This window comes from Sorex araneus, chromosome X (genome assembly GCF_027595985.1).
Source record: "Sorex araneus isolate mSorAra2 chromosome X, mSorAra2.pri, whole genome shotgun sequence".
Taxonomy (NCBI): domain Eukaryota; kingdom Metazoa; phylum Chordata; class Mammalia; order Eulipotyphla; family Soricidae; genus Sorex; species Sorex araneus.
This window is the reverse complement of record NC_073313.1, coordinates 135,861,573-135,877,778: the sequence shown is the minus strand read 5'-3', so window position 1 is coordinate 135,877,778 and position 16,206 is coordinate 135,861,573. Positions and strand designations below refer to the sequence as shown.

Below are 16,206 nucleotides of genomic sequence, written 5' to 3'. Positions count from 1 at the left end.
ATGATCCAGAGGCTCACAAATAAATCTTCGAAGATCAAAACATGCTAAAGAGATGCCTCTGGACTCCAAAGTCACCATGTAGTTAAAATTTTTACTCCAGCTCTAGCACCTTATCTAAAATTTTGGAATTGCTGGAGTGCGGGGCCTTACAACACCTCATACTTTATGCCACTGATATACCAAGAGTAGCACAACACATCTGATGGGGTGTAAAGTAGAAGGTGACCAATCTTGATAAAAAATGTGTGAGTATATATATATATATATATATATATATATATATATGAATACAAGACTATACCAGAAGCAACAGGTTAATGGTCTCTTAAATGCTCCAAGATGAGAAGATGAGAAACAACAATTTTCACACATTTTCCTTTTTGGATCACTTTTAGTGGATTATTCATAACAAACAATGCAAAATAAATTTAGTATGTACCTTTGAGGCAGGCTTGGGTGGTGGTGAGAAAATTCAAAAAAAAATGGTGGTGGGAGTAGCATTGAAATATTAAATGTAATAAATTGTCATGTACAATTTTATAAAAATAAAATTAAAAATCACCATCATCATCATCCCACTGATCATCGAACTTCGCGAGCGGTCTCAGTAACATCTTCATTCGTCCTAGCCCTGATATTTTAGAAGCCTCTCTTTACTCGTCCTTCCCAATGATGCCGCATTGGAGGCTCTTTCAGGGTCAAGGTAATCAGACCCATTATTGTTACTGGGTTCTGGCATAGGAATACGCCATGGGGAGTTTGTAAGGCTCTCCCATGTAGGCAGGAAACTCTCAGTAGCTTGCCAGGATCTCCCAGAGGGAGAACTAGGCCATAAGATGTCACACGGCCACAAAGCGACCATGCATTACCGGGAGCTTGTTTTATAGTATCTGGATGTTGGCCATTGGTGGGATTACACGGCGCCGGGGGCAGTCCCTGGGTGTGACCGCCTAGCTACTGGAAGAAGGGGGATCTGGGAGGAAGAGGCCCAGTCCCAATTTGAGCAGGGTTGGAGATCTCAGCCCCGGGTCCCACATACCTCCGTTCCTCTCTTGTTCCTTTATGCGTGTGGAGAGGGGCCTTGAGCATGGCTGTGGGTAGGCTCTAGAGGTCTTCGGCTTCGGAAGCTCTGTTCAGGGCAGGGAGGGAAACTGAAGCCCACCCCCTCTAAGGGGCCCCGGGGAAGACAACCAGACACGGGCAATATTTATGCAAATAAGCACAAACCTTTTTTCAAAAGATACATGCAGGCCATGAAGTATTATTTAGGTCTAAAATGAAATTAGCAGAGCTGAAGTAACAGTAGATCAAGTAGGGGGTTTTCCTTGCATGTACCGACCAGGAATAATTTCTGAGTGCAGAACCAGAAGGAACCCCTGAGCATAATACTAGGTTAAGAAAGTCAAACTGAATCTATTAACTTTTTCATTCCAATTGTATAACATTCTAGAAAAGGCAAAACTTGGGAAACAGCAAACCTGTTTGAAAGAGAAATGAATAAATAGAATAGCAAAACTAATCGATATGGGGGCTGCAGGCATAGCACAATGGGTAAGGCATTTGCCCTGCACCCAGCCGACCCAGGTTCGATTCCCAGCATCTCATATGGTTCCCCGAGCACCACCAGGAGTAACTCCTGAGTACAGAGCCAGGAGTAACCCCTGTGATCACCAGGTGTGATCCTAAATAAATAAATAAACAAACAAACAAACAAACAAATAATGATAATCAGCATACTACCATAATAGTGGATGCTTACCATTATATATATGCCACAGTCCCTAGAACGTACAACACCAACAGTGAAGTCTGTTATAAAATATGGGTTTTCATGGGTTGGGGAGACAGTATACCGGATAAGGTGTTTCCCTTGCATGTGGCTAACCCAGGTTGGATCCCATATGGTCCTTCTGAGCACTACCAGGTGTAATTTCTGAGCCCAGAGTCAGGAGTAACACCCTGAGCATTGCAAGGTGCCACAAAAAACAAACAAAAATAATATGGTTTTTCAGTGATAATACTTGTCAATCTACTTTCATAAAATTTTTAAAAAATGTAAAGGAGGAACTAGAGCAATAGTACAGGGGGTGGGGCATTTGCCTTCCATGCAGCCAACCCGAGTTCGATTCCCAGAATCCCATAAGATCCCCTGAGCACCACCAGGAGTAACTCCTGAGTGCAGAGCCAGGAGTGCATCACCAGGTGTGACCCAAAAAGAAAATAAAAAGACTAAAACCATATAGGTGTCACTGTTTATCCTCAGCTTTTGGCTTTACTAGGTTAATAATCTAAAATGAAACAGTCTTCAGCTGTTCTAGAAGACAGTGATTTCCTCAATATTTAGATATATTAATATAGACAGTTATATAAATCCAAATAGAAAACTATTCTCCCACAGATTTGAGTGGCAATCTCTCCTTCTGGAAAGGTTAATTTGATGAGTTAAATTCAGTCACATCTTTAGAAGGGACAACAGTGATTGCACTTGCTGACCTGGCATTATTATCAAAATTTTAAAACATGATCATACTCGTTCAAATACAATCCAATATGGGCAACAGACATAGTATAGTTGGCAGGGTGCTTGCCTTGCATGCAGCCAACCCAGTTGGAGTTCCCAGCACCCCTTATACCACCAAGTACCCCAAGTACCGCCAGGAGTGATCCCTGAGTGCAGGGCCAGGAGTAAGCCCCGAGCACAGCCAAGAGTGGGTACTCCCTTAAAAAAACAAAATTAAAATAGGGGGCTGGAGCGATAGTACAGTGCTGGTAGGGCATTTGCCTTGCACGCGGCCGACCCGGGTTCGATTCCCAGCATCCCATATGGTTCCCCGAGCACCGCCAGGAGTGATTACTGAGTGCAGAGCCAGGAGTTAGTCCTGGGCATCGCCAGGTGTGACCCAAAAAGCCAAAAAAAAAGAATTAAAATAGTTATAACAATGAGGCTGGAGTGATAGCACAGCGGGTAGGGCGTTTGCCTTGCACAGGGCCGACCCGTATTCGAATCCCAGCATTCCATATGGTCCCCTGAACACCGCCAAGAGTCAGTCCTGAGTGCAGAGCCAGGAGCAACCCCTGTGCATTGCCGGGTTTGACCCAAAAAGCAATAAATAAATAAATAAATAAATAAATAAATAAATAAATAAATACATACATACATACATACATGCATACATAAATACATAAATAAAATAGTTATAACAAAAAAACAACAGAAAAATATTACTGTGTAGATAAGAAATACAAAGAAATCAATTATAAATCACTTAAACTAATAAATGTGTTCAGAAATATTTTAAGATAAGGGGCAATAAACAAAAATCAACTCTATTTTAATATACTTCCCAAAAATCTGGGGGTCAGGAAATGTGCAGGAAATGCCTAACATGAACAAGGCCCCAAGTTCCATCCCTGGAACCACATAGATCTCCTCAAGTATTGCCAGCTGTGGCCTTAATGAATCCTGAACAAAACCAGTGTGACCACAATGGTTCCCAGCCACTGTGGTACTGCTCTTTTGAGCCTGAGCTGCACCACAATGCCAGGCCTGGGTATTTAGCCATCTGTCATACCAGGCTGAGTATCACCAGAAATGACCCTGAGCATTTGCTAGGAAGACCCCCAAAATTATTTTTAATCTAAATAAATTAACAAACAATCTGAAAATAAAATTAAAACAATCCACTTACGATAACATCAAAAAGAAAGTATTTGGAAAATAACTTAACAAACGAAATTTAAAAAAATTACAAACTAAAAACTAAAATATCACTCAAAAGCATCAAAGATTTAATGCAGCAGAGGGGCTAGAGAGATAGTACAGTGGGAGTAGGGCACTTGCCTTTCACACAGGAGACCTGGCTTCAATCCTGGCACCCCATTTGGTCCCCTGAACACCACCAAGAGTAATTCCTGAATGCACAGCCAGGAGTAAGTCCTGAGCACCACCAGTGTGACCCCAAAAAACAAACAAACAAAAGAGAGTTAGAATCCTGTATTTTCCAAAGAGATTCAGGGACTGAAAAGACAATGGAATGACACCTTTAAAATTCTAGAGGGACCTTGTGCTTGTTGATCCACCATCCCTAGTAAGGCTAGTATCACTAAGACTATTCCAGAAAGGATGCAGAGCCCCTCCCTACTGGGTAGATCCCAGCAGATTCCACACTGAACTGCGTCATATTAAGGATGCACATCACGGTTCCTGAAGCTACGAAGATCTACTCAAGAAATTACATGCTGCTCAGTTATTCGTCCAGTCATTCTGTGAGGATGGACAGAGAGCAATATCCAACTTGATCTCTCACTGTCTTCCAGGATGGGGGTAACTACAAAGACTCACCACTCAGCACAACAAGAACACTAGAAAAACACTGGGGAAAACACATAGAAGCCCACCAAGCTCAACACTATCACCAAAGACATAAACAACACCAGTATATCTTAAGAGTCTTTTGTGACACTATGATAAGGATGGTCAATGAGTTAAAAGAAACGATAGCACAGACAGTCAGAAAAGCACAAGAGAGGATGAACATCTAAATGAAAAAAACTGCTATAGCCAAAAATAAAGAAGATGATACGTGATACTATCACCTATGCTATCACCTATATAAAGAACATGACAGGGCAAGAGTCTCTTGCACACACACCTGGCTGTCTTCCCCAGGGCCTCTCGGAGGGGATGGGCTCCAGCTTCCCTTCCCGCCCCGAACAGAGCTCCCAGCAACCGAAGACTTCCAGAAACTAGCCACAGCCATGCTCAAGGCCCCTCTCCACACGTTCAGACAAGTCTCATGCATGAAGGTACTGGCAGAGGAACCCAGATGTGTGTAATCCCCTCAACGGCCAACATCCAGAGACTTAAAAGCAAGCTCCCAGAAGCGTGCAGCAGCGTTGCAGCCACGCAATATCTTATAACCTACTTCTCCCTCTGGGAGAAGCTAGAAAGCTACTAGGAGTTTCCTGCCCACATGGGACAGCCTCGCAAGCTTCCCATGGTGTATTCATATGCCAAAGCCAGTAACAAGCTGGATCTCATTCCCCTGACCCTGAAAGAGCCTCCAATGTGGCATCATTGGGAAGGCCGAGAAGAGAGAGGCTTAGGATCTCAGGGATAGGACGAATGGAGAGGTTACTGAGATCGCTCGGGAATTTGACGATCAACGGAATTTCCTGATTCGTGTGATTCGTGATAGGTGATACTAAAAAGTCAACAGAAACTCTGAACAGCAGAATAACAAAAGCTGATCAAAAGATCAAGGAGCTCCAAGATGAGGGAGAAACCGCTTGGGAACAGTGGAAAGTGGAAAAATAGCCTGAAAAGGAATATTTGAACAGTATACCAGAGAATTATGGGATGATTTCAAAAGGAGAAATACATAAGAATCATTGGAGTGTCTGAAGAACAGTTAGACTAATGGGATGAAGAAACAGTACTTGAAGAACTCATCGAGAGTCACAGTACAATGGGGTGCTTGTCTTGCACTTGGCCAAGCTGGTGGGTTCGATCCCCACCATCCCCTATGGTCCCCCAAGCACCACCAAGAGTAAGTCCTGAGCACAGAGCCAGGAATAACCCATGAGCACTGCTGGGTGTGGCCCAAAAAACAAATACAATTCACAGATAAGAATTTCCCAGAATTAAGGATTATGGGCACCAAGATCCAAGAGGACTGACAGGTCCCAGTGAAAACACATCCATTACAAAAACTCTAAGACACGCATTATACTCAAAAATGATAAAATACAAAGATAGACATAGAATACTGAACACAGCAAGATGAAAACAGAAATTAAGGAACACCCATTAGGTGTACAGCAAATCTATCAAATGAGACTCTATGAGCCAAAAATATATGAATGGGTATAGTACAAAAACTCAATGAAACGAACATCTTACCAAGAACAAGTTAGAATGGGGCTGGAGTGATAGTACAGCGGGTAGGGGTTTGCCTTGCACGCGGCTGACCCGGGTTCGATTCCCAGCATCCCATATGGTCCCCTGAGCACTGCCAGGAGTAATTCCTGAGTGCATGAGCCAGGAGTAACTCCTGAGCATCACTGGGTGTGAACCAAAAAGAAAAGAAATTATCCAACCTTATTTCTGAAGATACTGTCCATTCATCAGTAGACATTTATAGTATTCACACCCTTGCTAAAAGTCATTTGGACATATACAAGGATCTATTTCTGGGCTTTCCTTTAATTTGATTAATTTTTTAAAAATTATTTTTTCAGGAATATTTATTGAAGTACTGTGATTTACACAGTTGATTATAATAGAATTGTTTCAGACATACAACATTCCAACACCTTCTACCACCAATGTCCCCAGGTTCCCTCGCATCCCCCAGCTTACCCTGTTGGCAGGAATATAAACAATTTATTTCCTATTACTTGGTCCTGGGGGTATGGTGCTGCCAGCAGGTCAACCTGTACCTGTGGGGTGAGCATATGAGCAGCCTCATGGTGACTTCAGACTTCCAGATACCCCAAAATTGCTGCTGTGCCTTGGCCAGACCCCAACAACTTGGGGCCAAGTATACCAAGAATCATGCACAGACAGATAGAACCAAATCAAACACCTGGAAACTAAACAATTCAAGTATACCAAGAATCATGCACAGACAGATAGAACCAAATCAAACACCTGGAAACTAAACAATTCAATGTTGAACAACGAGTGGGTCAGGGAGGAAATAAAGGAAGAAATCAAAAGGTACCTGGAAACGAAAGAGAATAAAGACACGAGCTACAAGAACTTACTTGTGGGACGAAGCTAAAGCCATGTCAAGTGGAAAATTATAGCGCTGCAAGCATTTCTCAGGAAGGCCAACATAAATAACTTGACTTCACAGCTCAAGATCCTAGAAAAGGACCAACAAAAGGAACCCAAACCAGGCAGAAGGAAAGAAATAAACTTAGAGCAGAAATCACTGACATGAAAACCCAAAAAACAATCCAAAAGATCAATGAAACCAAGAGCTGGTTCTTCAAGAAAATAAACAACATTGATAAACCACTAGCAAGACTCACAAAGAATGAGAGCGAGAACCCTAATAAACTGAATCAGAAATGAAAAAGGAGAGAGACATCACAACAGAAACCAAAGAAATTCAAAACATCATCAGAGATTACTTTGAAAGTCCGTATGCCACAAAACAATAGAACCAAGAAGAAATGGACAAATTCCTGGATTCCTATAACCTCCCAAGGCTGAATCAAGAAGATCTGGAATACCTGAATAGACCTATTAATATTAAGGGAATTGAAACTGTAATCAAAAGGCTTCCCAAAAACAAAAGCCTACGTCCAGATGGATTCTCTAGTGAATTTTTTCAAATATTTTAAGAGGACCTATTGCCAGTTCTTCTCAAGCTTTTCCAGAAAACTGAAGAAACAGAAACTCTCCCAAACAGTTTCTATGAGGTACATATCTCCCTAATACCAAAAGCAAACAAAGACACCACAGAAAAGAAAACTACAGGTCAATATTCCTGATAAACACAGATGCGAAGATCGTCAACAAAATATTAGCAAATAAAATCCAACAATTCATCAAAAAGATTATACATCACAACCAAGTGGGATTCATCCCAGTGATGCAAGTATGGTTTAATATTTAGAAATCAATCAATATAATCCATTATATCAAAAGAGAAAAGTTAAAAACCATATGACCATATCAATAGATGCAGAGAAAGCATTTGACAAGATCCAGCAACCTTTTATGATGAAAACTCTTGCCAAAATGGGTTTAGAAGGAACTTTCCTCAATATAGTCAAAGCCATCTACCAAAAGCCTATGGCAAGCATTATCCTCAATGGGGAAAAACTAAGCCTTCCCTCTAAGATCAGGGATGAGACAAGGATGCCCACTCTCACCACTTATGTTCAATATAGTACTGGAAGTACTTGTAATAGCTGTTAAGCAAGAAAAAGATATTAAGGACATCCAGGTAGGAAAGGAACAAATCAAGCCCTCACTATTCGCAGATGATATGATACTATATTTAGAAAACCCTAAAGCCTCCAGCAAGAAATTCCTAGAAACAACAGGCTTGTATAGTAAAGTTGCAGGCTATAAAAGCAATACCCAAAAGTCCATGGCTTTCCTATACGCAAATAATGAGAGAAGAAAGTGACATGACAAAAGCTATCCTGTTCACAATCATGCCCAAGAAAATCAACTACCTCGTAATCATCTTAACTAAGGTGGTAAAGGACCTGTACAAACAAAACTACAAAACACTACTTTACAAAATAAAAGAGAACACGAGGAAATGGAAACAGAACCCCTGATCATGGATTGGGAGAACTAACATTGTCAAAATGTCAATACTCCCCAAAGCACTGTACAGATCCAATGCGATCCCTTAAGGATACCCATGACAATTTAAAAAAAAATTATTAGTGAATCCCGTGAGGTACAATTACAAACTTAGGAATTTTCATGTTTGGATTTGGTTTACATCCCTCCACCGGTGCCTATTCTCCTCCACCAATGTTCCAAGTATCCCTCCCACCACCCCCACCCCAACCTCCACGACCCCACACCCATGACACTCTTCAAAGAAAGGAGCAAACACTCCTGAAATTCACATGGAACAATACACCCCCACAAATAGCTAACGGTTTTCCTGGGAAAAAGAAGATGGGAGGCATCACCTTCCCCAGCCTCGTACCCTATTACAAAGTGGTAATAATTAAAACAGCATGGTACTGGAATAAAGGCAGAACCACAAACCAATGGAACAGCACTGAATCCTGAGACACACCCCCAATTATATGACTATTTAATCTTTGATAAGGGAGCAAGAAATGTGAAGTGGCGCAAGGAAAGTCTCTTCAACAAATGGTGCTGGCAAAACTGGACAGCTAGGGGCTGGAGAAATAGCATAGTGGGTAGGGCATTTGCTTTGCACGCGGCCAACCTGGGTTCAATTCCCAGCATCCCATATGGCCTCCTGACCACCGCCAGGGGTGGTTCCTGAGTGCAGAGCCAGGAGTAACCTCTGCACTGCCGGGTGTGACCCAAAAAGAAAAAAAAAACTGTACAGCTACATGCAAAAAAATGGGCTCAGATCTCTACCTAATACCATGCACAAAAGTTGGTTCAAAATGGATTAAAGACCTCAACATCAGGGGCTGGAGCGATAGCACAGCGGGTAGGGCATTTGCCCTGCACGCGGCTGACCCGGGTTCGGTTCCCAGCATCCCATATAATCCCCTGAGCACTACCAGAAGTAATTCCTGAGTGCAGAGCCAGGAATAATCCCTATGCATGGCCAGGTGTGACCCAAAAAGGAAAAAAAAAAAGACCTCAACATCAGACCAGAATCCATAAGATACATTGAAGGTAAGGTCAACGAAACCTTCCATGACACTGAAGCTAAAGGTATCTTCAAAGATGACACGCCACTGGCCAAGCAAGTGGAAAGAGAGATAAACAAATGGGACTATTTTAAATTAAGAAGCTTCTTTACCTCAGAAGAAACAGTGACCAAAATACAAAGAAAGTCTACAGAATGGAAAAGGACATTTACCCAATAACCACCTGATCATTGTATCATTGTATTACTGCCATCCCGTTGCTCATCAATTTGCTCGAGCGGGCAACAGCAACATCTCCATTGTGAGACTTGTTACTGTTTTTGACATATTGAATACACCACAGGTAGCTTGCCAGGCTCTGCCGTGCGGGCGGGATACTCTCCGTAGCTTGCCGGGCTCTCCGAGAGGGGCAGAGGAATTGAACCCCGGTCAGCCGCGTGAAAGGCGAACACCCTATTAGCTGTGCTCCAGCCCTGTTATCCATCTGGTAAGGGGTGGATATCAAGGATATATAAAGCACTCTTATTATGCTTGAACTCTACAAGAGGAAAACATCCAACCCCATCAGAAAATGGAGCTATGAATTGAACAGAAAATTCCTCAAAGAGGATATCCAAGTGGCCAAAAGGCACATGAAAAATGCTCTTCATCATTAATCATCAGGGAAATGCTGATCAAAACAACAATGAGATATCATCTCACACCACAGAGATTGGCACACATCCAAAAATACAAAAGCAACCAGCATTGGCGTACATGTTGGGAGAAAGGGACTCTCCTTCACTGCTAGTGGGAGTGCCAACTGGTTTGCCCTTTTGGAAAACAGTATGGATGTTTCTCAAAAAATTAGAAATTGAGCTCCCATTTAAACCAGCAATACTACTACTTCTGAGAATATATCCCGGAGATGCAAAAAAAGTGCAGTAGAAATGACATCTGCACTTATATGTTCATTGCCACACTGTTTACAATAGCCAAAGTCTGGGAGAAAACCCGAGTACCCAAGAACAGATGACTGGCTAAGGAAACTCTGGTCCATCTACACAATGGAATACTATGCAGCTGTTTGAAAAGATGGCGTCATGAAATTTGCATATAAGTGGATCAACATGGAAAGTACCATGTTAAGTGAAATGAGTCAGAAAGAGACAGACACAGAAAGATTGCACTCATCTGTGGAATATAAAGGAACAGAATGGGAGACTAACACCCAAGAATAGTAGAGATAAGTACCAGGAGGTTTGCTCCATGGCATGGAAGGTGGCCTCACATGCTGAGGGAAAAGGTAGCTCAGATAAAGAAGAGAACACCAAGAACACCAACACCAAGAGAACAGGTGTTTGGAGGACCCACTCAGGATGGGAGATACGTGCCGAAACTAACTATAGACTGAACACGTTGGCCACTCAATATCTCTATTGCAAAACAGAATACCCAAAAGGAGAGAGAGAACCAAAGGGAATTCCCTGCCACAGAGGCGGTGTTGCGTGTGGGGGGAATGGGGTGGGAGGGATACTGGGATCATTGGTGGTGGAGAATGGGCACTGGTGGAGGGATGGGTACTTGATCATTGTATGATTGAAACGCAAGCACCAAAGTTTGTAAGTCTGTAACTACCTCACGGTAATTCACTAATAAAAAACTTTAAAGAAAATAATCATGTTAATTTTTATTAGTCATTAGGGAAATTCATATTAAAACTACAATGATGGGGCTGGAGCGATAGCACAAGCAGGTAGAGCGTTTGCTCTGCAGGTGGCTGACCGGGGTTCGATTCCCAACATCCCATATGGTGCCCTGAGCACCACCAGCAGTAATTCCTGAGTGCAGAGCCAGGAGTAAGCCCTGTGCATCGCCGGGTGTGACCCAAAATACAAAACAAAACAAAACAAAACAAAAAAACAATGAACTATTGGTACTCGGTATCAATCAAAAATTCTAAAACTTAAATTTAAATCAGAAATCACGAAATCCCTGTTAACTGTCCATTTCTCGAGCGGGCTCAGTAACCTCTCCATTTGTCCTTTCCCTGAGATCTTATAAGTCTCCGTGGGCTTGGCCCTCTCAATGATGTGGCACTGGAGGCTCTTCCAGGGTCGGGGGAATGAGATCCAGTTTGTTCTTGGATTTAGCATATGAATACACCATGGGGAGCTTGCAAGGCTGTCCCAGGTGGGCAGGAAACTCTCAGAAGCTTGCCAGTTTCTCCCAGAGGGAGCAGTAGGCTACAAGCGGCCGCGTGCTTCTGGGAGCTCGCTTTTAAGGCTCTGGGTGCTGACTGTTGATGGAATTACACACACCTGGGTTCCTCTGCCGGTACCTTCATGCGTGAGGCCTGTCCGAACGTGTGGAGAGGGGCCCCGAGCATGGCTGTAGCTAGGTTCCGGCGGTCTTCGGCCGCCGGGAGCTCTGCTTGGATTGGGGAGGGAAGCTGGAGCCCATCCCCTCCGAGGGGCCCGGGGAAGACAGCCAGGCGTGCGGGCAAGAGACTCTCTCACATACCAAGTGCTATTTAAATTTAATATCAAATCCTACAAAGATGCAGAGATAGAGACAGTAATACATTTTTGTATGAGTATGAGATGATGAGACCATTCTGGAAAAGTTTATGTAATTGGGTTTTCTTCTAATAGTGAACAGAGAGGTTGTTATCCCATGCTTGGCCATAAAAACTCATGTGTTTTCATTTACATACTCTCTTCCTTCTATGATGACCTCAGAAGGCACATGGTTAAGATGGTAAAATCACAAAGATGTAAAGATTCTGGAATCTCCAGCTGCAAAATGTTGCATAACCAAATTTGTAAAAAGTAGCCACTATTTTCATAAAAAACTATTTTATAAAAATCAAAGAATTTTATTCTTTGATAAAACAGCATGTGACTATTAAGTCACAGAAATTTTGTAGATTTATAAGTTACTTTTTACTGTAACACATCTTAGCTTACCCTAATATAGTTCTATTTAATAATGAGTTCTTAGGAGCTATTTAATTTTGAAAATCAATGGGTAAGTTTATTTTCAATTATACATAGTTTGCAAAGCACATAAGCTATCACTCACAGATAACATCTTTAAATATATCTAATATAAAACTTATGAACAATCCACATGTCCTTCAAGGATGGTATGACCTTATAAATTTATCTCAAAGGTATGAGCAATGTTAGTATAGTTCTAGAATTTAGTGATCTACCAGAAGCTGGAATCCTTTAAGTCCCAAACAAATAAAAATAACACTTCTCCTAGGAAGGGGCAATGTCTATGGCTGAGAAGATGATTCAACAGGGATGAGGAGCTGGAGCTAAAAGGTGGTAGTGTTATATATCAAACCCCATCAGCAACAGTACTGTGAGCTGTAGTACAAAACATACATACATACAAACACACACACAAATACAAAGTGTCTTTCATAGACGCTGACTGGTGGGTGGGAGGCAAGTGGTGGTGGGGGAACTGATGGAAGGAAGTGGACAGTATTGAAACACTGTATGCCTGAAACACAATTATGAATAACTTTATAATTTCACAGTGACTAAATAAAAATAAGTGAACAACATATCTCTTGTTTCTTTTCGAAACAACTGTATAACCATCATGTAACTCACTGACTGCATTCCTGGACATTTATTTCAGAAAAATATACCATGGTCACCCAAATACATGAATGTTCAGGATCTGAAACCAGTTCACATATCCTTTAACTGATAAATGTTTTCTGGGGCATTTGGAGTTTAGGGTTGGATTTTGCTTTTTGGATCACATTCAGCAGTGCTTAGTAATCACTCCTGGCTCTGGGCTAAGGTATCACTCCTGGCTGACTCAGAGGACCATATGGGGTGACATTTACCAAACCCAGGTCAACCGCATGCAAGGCAAACACCCTACTTGCTGTACTACTGCTCTAACCCCTAGCAGGTGAATGGTTAAACAAACTTAAGTATAACCACACCAATTAACACAATTCTGCAATTGCAAACTACTAACAAAAGCAACAATTTGAATGACTGTCCAGGAAATTATGCTTGGTATAAAAACCTAACTCCAGGTCTGTAATTTCTTTGTAAACTTTGATGGCCTGTCTTTTTTGTTCAATTTTGTTTGGTTTCTGTGCCATACCAGGTGGTGCTCAGGGTTTACTCCTGACTCTGCACTAAGGGATCTAGTTAGGCTCAGGGGACTATATATGATGCCGAAATCAACCCTGGCTCAGCGGCATGAAAGACAAGCACCATACCTGTTGTAATATCCCAAGCACCCTGAGCACCACCAGGTGTCACCCAAGCCCCTCCCCAAAAAATAAAGCAACTCAAGCTCATTCCAGGAGACCCCAATATTACTCTTCTTCTTGTCCACATATTATATTTTTTATGTATTTAATTACTTCAGAGAGGTTTCTTCTCCTTTTATGGAATACCATTTAGTACTTCTCACAAAGATCTGAAAAAAACACTACAACACAATAGTAATAAAGTTTAACACCCTCACCATTGGACTGATCAACCAGACAGAAAAATCAATGAGGAGTTGAAAAGATGACCTTAGGTTGAACTTAGTAGGGACTTACCATCCTTGAAAAAGCAGAATAAACGCTGTTATCCAATGAAAAAGAAACATTGTCCAGGACAGAACACATACTATGACACAAAATAAGCCCCAGTCTTAAAAGACTCTAATCATGGGCCAGGAGAGAGAGTACAGCACGTAGGGTGCTTACCTTGAACATAGCCAAGCCAGGTTTGCTCCCCAGCACCACACACTGTCCCCTGCAGAAGAGATCTCTGTGAGCCAGAAGCCCTGAGCACTATCAGGTGCAGCCCAAAACAAAACAGGATGAAATGATATCAAGCATCTTTTCAGATAATGCCCCAAAAACTAATCGTAGAGAGAATAGAAAAAAATTTATTTTGAGACAAAACAACATATTACTGAATAAATGCTAGGTCAAGGATGAAAAGAAGAAATTAATATTGAGAACAGAAATGAAAATAGGAGCTTTCAGAACAAAAGAAAGTAGCAAAAGCAGTAGTAAGAGAAAATTTCACAGCAACACAGGTTTATAACCAATAACAAAATACCCAAATATCAATAAACCTATAGAATAAGCTAGCAGGCTATATACAGAGATCTGTTGTATTTCTAAACACAATGAATCAAAAATCAGAAACAATCCCATTTGAGGCAGGAGAGACAGAGCGGGTAGGGTGCTTGTCTTGTGTGTAAGTTCAATCCCAGCTCCACGTATGGTTCCCCAGCTCCCCCCCCCCCCCGCCAAGTAGTGATATCTGAGCACAGGATCAGAAGTGAGTTCTGAGCATAGCTGGGCAGTCAAAAACAAACAAACTATAAACAACCCCATTTATAAGACCCGAAAACTTATATACCTAAGAATCAACACACAACATGGAAACACATATATTAAAAACGCTAAGTCGTTATTTAAAGAAATAGAAGATACCAGAAAAACAAGACATATTCCATGTTTATAAGGAGAAGTAATATTGTTAAAAAGACCATTCTACACAAAGCATTATATAGATTCGAAGTAATCTAAGTTCCAATACCATTCTTTGAGGACATATTTCAAATTTATATGAAACCAGAGAACCACTCTCTACCACCAAATATACAAAGCAATGCTGAAAAGAAGATGGGATCTATCAGTTTTCCTGATTTTGTACTACAAAGCTATGAAATCTAACAGAGTAAAAGCTGACAGAGGTTAAGGTACTTGCCCTGCGTGTGGATGCAGTCCTAACAGTGGTTCACATCCTAGCACCGCATGTGGACTCCAAGCACCACCAGGTGTGCTGTCTGAGCAGAGCTAGGAGGGGGCCTTGGGCAGAGGCCGGCGTGGCTCCTGAGCACCACTGAACATGGCCCAACACCTCCCCCAACAAAAAGAAGCTGACACACAGGCCGATACAATTGAAAACTCAGAGATAAACCCTCAGATAAGCAATGAATAAAGAAGCCAAGAGCATAAAATGGAGCAAGTTTCCAAATTGAATTGTGTCAGGAAAAAGTCCTATGAAAATAAAAAAAAAAATTAGACCACTAACACTATGCACAGAAGTTGAATGAAAGATTATTTTAAAGGGACCGGAGTGACAGTACAGTGTACAGCGGGTAGGGTATTCACCTTGCACACAGCTGACCAAGGTTCAATGCCCGGCATCCCAACTGGTCCACCAACCATAGCCAGGATTAATTCCTGAGTGCAGAGCCAGAAATATCTGCTGAGCACCACCAGGTATAGCCCAAAACAAAACAAAACAAACATATATATATGGTTTAAATTTTAGTCTGGAACCCATAAAACACATCAAAGAAAATACAGACATAATCCTCCATGATATTAACTTTAGGTGTCAACAATGATTCAACCCTACCAGCAAGAAAACCCAAACTAAAAATAAATAAATAACATATCAAACTAAAGTTTCTGCACTGCAAATGAAACAAGGATGTTCTACTAAAAGAAAATACTTTGGACTAAATATATTCTACTAAATGAGACTAAAGAAGGCAGATAGGGAAGGGACACCCATGGCAATAAAGTCCTGGGAAGTAATAAAACCCAAGGTCGCAAAAACCCACCTTGTGAGACAGGAACTAAGGCCTGTTAAGATGGTTCCTTTATGGCAGCATAGACCCAGAGAAGACTGGACTTGCCCTAGAGATACAAAGGCCAGGAAAGTAATATCAAAAGATCATCAACTACTCCCAACTCTACACCCTAACAATGGACTCTTACCTAGGTAGAAAGCCCAACATAAGACAGGTTGCGGAAACCTTATAAAAGCCAACTTTTACAAAGAAACTGCACATGCTGTGAGCCCATGTTCTGCTCAAGCCCATATGCTACTG

At 41.7% G+C, this 16,206-nt stretch overlaps 1 protein-coding gene across 6 annotated transcripts in view; it reads right to left on the bottom strand.

Moving 5' to 3' along the window:
• Positions 1-16,206, bottom strand: part of ATRX (ATRX chromatin remodeler) — a 206,638-nt gene that overhangs the window by 143,611 nt on the left and 46,821 nt on the right. The window contains exon 4 of one of the 6 annotated variants that reach the window (XM_055119818.1): positions 14,054-14,102. The exons of the other annotated variants lie outside the window; for them this stretch is intronic. The gene's annotated coding sequence lies outside the window, so the exon portion shown is untranslated. The remainder of the gene's footprint in view (positions 1-14,053; positions 14,103-16,206) is intronic. 6 annotated transcript variants of the gene reach the window in all.